The sequence below is a fragment of the Meriones unguiculatus genome, chromosome 18 (assembly GCF_030254825.1).
Source record: "Meriones unguiculatus strain TT.TT164.6M chromosome 18, Bangor_MerUng_6.1, whole genome shotgun sequence".
Taxonomy (NCBI): Eukaryota; Metazoa; Chordata; class Mammalia; order Rodentia; family Muridae; genus Meriones; species Meriones unguiculatus.
Genome location: NC_083365.1, coordinates 3,836,111 through 3,842,123, shown reverse-complemented (window position 1 = coordinate 3,842,123; position 6,013 = coordinate 3,836,111). Strand labels below are relative to the sequence as shown.

Below are 6,013 nucleotides of genomic sequence, written 5' to 3'. Positions count from 1 at the left end.
GGGGAGGAGTCCCACCTTTTGAGATAGGCAATAAGTGCAGTACTTATCTGGAGTCTAGTTGCCCTGAGAGGTAGATTTAGCCGCTGAGTTCATATCAGAGACAGCCCCTGCTCCCCTTACTAGGCTTTCACCGAAAATGCTTTTAAAATAAATCTAGCTAAAGTGATTCTGCGTTCAACAAAGAGCAGTAGGAAGATGGTTGAAGGATGACACAAAACTAAAATGTATTTGACAAAAACCCATCATTATAAAGTGCAAGTAGATCAAAGAACATCAAAGAAACCTCATCAATCTTACTGCCTATGGATTACTATTCTGTTAATGTTCTATATAGTTAATGAATATTCCTTTTCATCAGTGACAAAGAGACGCATGTGTGTGTTAAGTCAGCATTGTGACTGGTATATTCTACTGGGGTCGAAATGATCTATATCATATATACATATTATGAACTATCCAAATAAAAATTTCAATAAGCAACCACAGAGGTGAAGTTACATTGAAAGATTGGCAAACACCTTACATACATATTTATAAAAAGACTGTTAGCAAATAATCAGACAAACATAAATGGTACTGTGAAATATAAATTACCTGTGCTGTATTGCCACTTCCATAAGAGGGAAAGAAGCTGGGTGTTATAATGGATGCTTGTAAGCCCTATAGCAGCAAGGGAGAGATAGACAAAAGGACATCCTAATCTACAAAGATAGCTTGGTGTAAGATACTATCCCAAATAGGAAAAATAGAGAGAAGGTTGGGAAATGTACTTTGGTGTATATTCAAATAAAAATGTCCAATGAAAAAATAGACTTTGTAAATTAAATATGCAAACTTGTCCATAATCAGCATTTCTTATTTAATAGCTCTCAAGATATAATATCAAATGAATTTCCTTTATGAACTTATGCAAATTATGAAAAATCCACAAAAAATTTAAAATATCAACTACAATAAAAATCTTTCTCAGCATTATTTCATGAAAATGAGCATATGAAATATTTAATTCAAATAGTATGGATATGAATTTATAATATTTACAACTTACTAACATGAAAATAAAATAAATATTGGAATGAGATGTTTCTAAAATGCTTTATAAAAAGAAAATACTCCAGCCAAGGACTATTCATGGAGATAACCTAGAACCCCTGCACAGATGTAGCCTATGGCAGTTCAGTGTCCAAGTGGGTTCCATAGTAATGGGAAGAGGAACTGCCTCTGACATAAACTGATTGGCCTGCTCTTTGATCACCTCCCCCTGAGGGGGTAGCAGCCTTACCAGGCCACAGAGGAAGACAATGCAGCCACTCCTGATGAGACCTGATAAACTAAGATCTGAAGGAAGGAGAAGAGGACCTCCCCTATCAGTGGACTTGGGGAGGGGCATCCGTGAAGAAGAGGAAGGGAGGGTGGGATCGGGAGAGGAGGAGGGAGGAGCTTATAAGGGGATGTGAAATGAATGAAGTGTAATTGATAAAAAAAATAAAAATAAAATAAAAAAATGGGTCTTTATGTCTTTCAGAGAGAAAATGGGTACTCTGAAATATATACCTAACTGTTCAGGAACTACAGTTTAATAGGACAGATGAGAGCTTAAAAGCTTTCTAACTGCATCCTTCACATCCTTGTTCCTGAGGCTGTATATGGTTCAGTATGGGGATGATGATTGCATAGAAGACAGAGGCCACCTTGACAAGAAACCAAGAACTTTTGGTAGTGGGAACACAATAGAGAGAGAGATGATAATGCTATGGAAAATGGTGATGGTAGTGAGATGAGAGGCACAGGTGGAGAAGACTTTGTAGTGCCCCCAGTAGTAGGCATTTTCATGTGACTGTGATGACAATGAAAACATCAGAGGTGAGAATAATCATCAGACTGCTTAGCTCATTCAAAGTAGCAAAGATGAAAATGACCTTATGACTTATGTAGGGATCAGAGCAGGCTACAGCCACAATGGCATCATGCTCACACACAAAGTTATTTATAAACTTGGTTCCACAGAAGAACAAAGTCAACATAAAGTGTATGAGTACAAATGAACATATTATACCCCAGGAGTATGGTGCAGCTACCAGGTAGCAGCAGAGCTTCTGAGACATAGCTACCATGTAGAGGAGGGGATTGCACACTGCCACAAACTTGTCATAGGCCATCACTGCCAACATGAAGGTTTCTGTCACAACAAATATGCATATGAAGAAGAATTGCATGACACAGCCTGTGAAGGAGGTCCTTCTGTCTTCCACAATCAAGTTTTCTAAGAGCTTTGGTGTGATGACAGTAGAGTAAGAAATCCACAAAGGACAGATGACTAAGAAAGAAGTCCATGGGTGTGTGGAGCTTGGGGTTGAGCCTGATGATGGCATCATGCCCAGGTTCCCAGCACAGTGACTGTGTATATGATGAGGAACAGGAGGAAGAGGGCCACTTGCAGGTGTGGGTACTCTGAGAAGCTCATGAGAATGAAGGTCACCGCAGACGTCAGGTTTTCATGGATACTATGGAGAAAAAAAGGAGGGGACAATCTGTCAAAGTCAGAAGTAGTATTTGTAATAGAGAAGAGGACAAAATAAGTATTTTAAAGTCTGATGATTACTATAAAATATGATTGAAAAACAGGTTCATTTTTCAACATTCTATTTATATAACACGGCTGCTAGGAATGTTTTCAGCTTAAAGGGGTAAAAAGATAATTAGAGCAGAATTAGAGAAGTCAGATTTTACCAAGGGTATTTCAAATGAAAGGGGCCAGTACTGCCACGAACAGCTGAACCCCTGAGAATGGCCCCTCTAACCCCAACATGCATGTGAAAGTGCAAAACCTGTTATTTTCCAGTAAATAGACTTCGCCATTGCCTCCAGCTTTTTAAATTATATTTCACCCATATTAATCAAAATTTACAGTAAAAATATGAAAATATGGTACCCATTCCACTGGATAAAAAAGAAGAAAAGAAAGGAGAAAAAGGAGGATGAGGATTAAGAGGAAGAGGAAGAAGGAGAAAGGGAGAAGTGGGAAGGAGAAGAAAGAAAAGTAAGTAAATGTTAACCTGTGCAAATATAAATTTGGTTTTGGCTTTTTTTCCCCTATTTACTTATCCTATGAATTGTTTGCACTTGAGTAACATAGTTGGAACATTTAAAATACCTACATTGTGGCAATGTATAAAATATTTTTTATTTATTTTGAACTGACTTGAATTTTAAAAGTATGTTCTTTGGCTAGTGTTATATAATTCATGATAATCTGATCAGAGAAAAATATATGTTGGGCTTGCGATGTTGCAATAGTATGAAAGCAATTTAAATGCAAGGTTTTCCTTTTTTTATTACAATGTGTTTAGGATATAAATAAAAGACATAAAATGTTTAAAAAAAGACACAAGAAGTATTTTATTATTTTAATAATGTTTAAAGTATTTCCCAAGATAATTGTCAAAACAGAAAACTCTGAAAAATGAGTTAAGTACTCCAATTAGTTCTTCAAAGAGTTATTTGTCATTTCTTTAACAGTAAAACAACGGTTTACCAGTATGACACCTTTAAAATTAATTCAATCTAGAAAGACATGTAAGTGGTCAAAAGCCTTTCTGCTCTTTTGGGGACCTGTGTTCAGTCCTCAGCACCCATGACTGGAAGCTCACAGCTCCAGGGAAGAAAACAGACTCTCCTGGCACCCATCATCTCCCAAACATGTGACATATATTTATGAAGACACAAGCATACCTATGTACAAAATAAAAATAAATCTTACAAGTGAAATGTCTCTACCTAGAATCCCTGCACAGATGTAGCCCATGGCAGCTCAGTCTCTAGGTAGGTTCCCTAGTAATGGGAACATGGACTGTCTCTGACATGAACTCAGTGGCTGGATCTTTGATCACCTCCCCCTGCTGGGGGAGCACCCTTACCAGGCCACAGAGGAAGACAATACTGCCAGTCCTGATGAGACCTGATAGAGTAGGATCAGTGGACTCGGGGAGGGGCAAGAGTGGAGAAGAGGGAAGGATGGTAGGATTAGGAGAGGATAAAAGAGGGCTACAGCTGAATAAAGTATAATTTATAAAAAAATTTAATTAGTGAAGTAAAACATCAGAAGGTGAATTTATTACAAACTTAATATAGTGTAAAATATAGTATGATATATAGGAGACACAGTTTAATAGCATACATCAACATTTGTGACAATTTAGTTTAAGTAGCATACATCAACATTTGTGACAATTTAGTTTAAGTAGCATACATCAACATTTGTGACAATTTAGTTTAAGTAGCATACATCAACATTTGTGACAATTTAGCTCACAGAGAGTTATCTGTAGGTTTACATTCTTAGAACAAAATAGAACAAAATTTTCCTCCTGAACTATGGTGTAGATGCCTCGGAATATTATCTGGACACTCAATCAAAGAACAAAACATTTTCTTTCTATTCTCTTACACACTTGGACTACCTTTACAGAGAATTACTGTAGCCTTTGACCCAGAGAAACAATCTTGGGAAAAAAACACAATCAATTACTGAAGAGTCTTCAGCACAATAATCAATTTTCAACAGCAGCACTACATTCACCCTTGCCTCACAGATACATACATACTTAAAACATAAATGCTCCTCCCATCATTACTCAAAAAAGTAGTTTACAGTGAATAATAGTTAATTAAGACTCTCATGACTCCTCAAGCTGCTGAAAATAATGGACTGATGACTGCTAAGCCCTGAACATGTTATTGGTAGCACATCCTGGAAGGATCAGGAAGATTGAAAGGAAAGATTATTACAAAATATTGGTTTTGTCTTTTCTTTTTTCTGATGCCAGATTTTACGTAGCCAGCTGTGGCCTTCAAATAACTATGGAGCCATATGTTTCAGCAAACATTGGACTCAATTAAGAATGGATTTGTAATCCTGATTTTCCAACCTCACCTTTCAAATACTAAGAGTAGTGATTTATGTCACCATACTATACTTGAAATTTTAATTTTACAAAGAAAACTGTTGGTCTCACTTACCTGCAAAGAGTTATGATAACTTAGATTTTATTATTTTTGAGCATAAGTTTCTTTCTTTCTTTGATGCACAGAAATAGCCCCTAAAAAAACCATAAAAGCATAATACTGTATTACTTATGGATTTTCCTTAACCAAGAAAATGGGATTTAAAATTGTTGGGATCCACAAATCTGGTTTCCCCTTAAAAAGAATACTAAGGTCCTCATTCCTTCATTCAAATGGAGTGACAGAACTGAATCAGCTCACCTAAATACAGAGGGGCCTGAGTGATGCATTTACTAGAATTCTCCATTAAGATTAAGGAGCTATCAAAAATCTTCCTGCTTACTACTTAATAAATAAAAATAGTCCTTGAAGAATTTTCATCAGCAGTATATTTAGTGAATGTTTTAAATGAAGTTTAGCCACTTATTTAGAGAAACTCAAAATACTAGACCAAATGTTGTATTTTTAAATACTGGTTAAAAATTTGGTATAAATATATGTTTCAAGGCCTTGGGGTCCAAGGGATTTTCATTGAAAATTTGCCTGGGAGGATACAATTTGAGCAATTAAAGGTAAGACTGTCCCATGTGATTGTATGTTACATCCAAAAGCCCTAGGGCATTTGTACTATCAACTGTACTCTATGATCACTTTTAGTAGGTAGATAGTGAAAATAGACATAATGTATATAAATATAGAAATAAAATTATACAGGGAAAAGATATCATAACAGTGGTTTCATCATATATATATACATATATTTATACATGATGAAAATCACTTTGTGGCTAATGTAAGGGTCAGAGAAAGCTACAGCAACAGTGTCTGTATGCTCATACACAAAATTATTTTACAAATTTATTTCCATAGAAGAACAAAGATGACAGAAATTATATAAATATAATGAACGTATTATGCCCATGTACGATACTCCATTACTAGGATTCCTCATTAGGATCACCTTAACAGATTCCAAGAAGTTTTCACTGCACTGTTTCCAAACCACAAT

The 6,013-nt window shown here is 35.9% G+C and overlaps 1 pseudogene; it reads right to left on the bottom strand.

Moving 5' to 3' along the window:
* Window positions 1–1,576: 1,576 nt before the first annotated feature.
* LOC110543647 (olfactory receptor 5D13-like) lies at window positions 1,577–5,294 on the bottom strand (annotated as a pseudogene).
* Window positions 5,295–6,013: the final 719 nt, after the last annotated feature.